The sequence below is a fragment of the Trachymyrmex cornetzi genome, unplaced genomic scaffold (genome assembly GCF_001594075.2).
Source record: "Trachymyrmex cornetzi isolate Tcor2-1 unplaced genomic scaffold, Tcor1.1 scaffold490, whole genome shotgun sequence".
NCBI lineage: Eukaryota > Metazoa > Arthropoda > Insecta > Hymenoptera > Formicidae > Trachymyrmex > Trachymyrmex cornetzi.
Window position 1 is genome coordinate 295,509 of NW_017299729.1, and position 1,593 is coordinate 297,101.

Consider the following 1,593-nt stretch of genomic DNA (forward strand, 5'->3'; position numbering starts at 1 on the left):
TAAAAATGCCATATATCCCAAACAAGTGGGATATACAAGACAACAAACTAAACAAAGAATACGAAAGCAAAGCACTTGTATTTTGCTACACAACATACTACACGTATGTATCACGAAATAACCATTAAGTCTTTTACACGCCCTACAGTAATTACTTTATGTAGATTATGATTTATGATGGCGTTATTTATTACAGTGACAAATCGATTCAACTCACAAATGTGTTTATTACATTTAGTGCACTGAATTCAATCTGCGCACTTTGTATGCTTTAGGCATAAATCCCGCTTGCTAAAGTTAATATTAACAATAAGCAGTTGAAATCATAACACGATACTAATATAACATAAAGACATGTAACAGAGTAGTTGCGGGCAAATTACCCCCACTCTTTCTATTTTTTCTGACTTCTGCGGCGTAAATCCCAGCGCGGCGTATTTGCCGGAGAATAAGCAGTTGAAATCATAACACAATACTAATATAACATAAAGACATGTAACAGAGTAGTTGCGGGAAAATTATCCCCACTCTTTCTATTTTTTCTGACTTCTGCGGCGTAAATCCCAGCGCGGCGTATTTGCCGGAGTTACCCTAATCACTTTTAAACAAGGTTCCGGTTGTTACTTTTTAAATTTTGGTTTTTTAGTATAAAAATATGAGGAACTCTTTTATTTTGATAAGAAATATTATAGAACTATGAAACTGTTATTATTGTTTTTATATTAATAGAACGTCGTGCAAACTTTACAGATCCATATAAATTTGGATTGTGAAGTTAGCATTCTATTAATATAAAAATATTGACAGTTCTATTGGCACTCTTTGCATAATTCTACGGTTCCTTATAAAAATAGGAAAGTTTCGTATTTTTTTGTACTAAAATTGGAAAAGTGTTGATGATAATATTAACATGCAGTTTGTTTTTTTATTCCTGTACTAGACCGCACTAGCATTTCCTGTTTCTCTTTTTTACCAAACATCAAACATATATTTATTTCACTTTAAGTTCCAAAAGTATACACTAGATCAGGTATAAAAAAAGGGTCTATGGTGTGAAGTTAAAAACCCCAGGTGTATATCAACACCATCGTAATATGGATTATACAACTCATGGTGTTAAAACCACACTATGATGTTAATATAAACACCCGAGGTTTTAAATTCACACCATAGGTCTGTTTTTTGTATCTGAACTAGTGTATACCTTTGGAATTTAAAGTGTGGATTTAAAATATATGGTAACGCCATGGATTTTAAATCCACGCTTTAAATTCCAAAAATATCCACCCCACATTGGTATTTCTATCATCATCAACGCGACAAAAATTATATAAACACCGCATAATGTTAACCCTTACCGTACCATGTACAATTTGGTGCCTCATCCATACTATCAAGGATCACTAAAATCTCTTCGTTTTTTCACCTCTTCAAAATAATTCGAAAAATCTCTAAAAATTCACCAACATACTTTCAGTTTTCTAGAATAATATTAATTCTTTGTTTTGGAAAATAATAAAATGTAGTATAATTTATAATTACCGAAAGACTCAAAGAAACTTGCACGAACAGGAATCGCTCGGTCACTAGTTA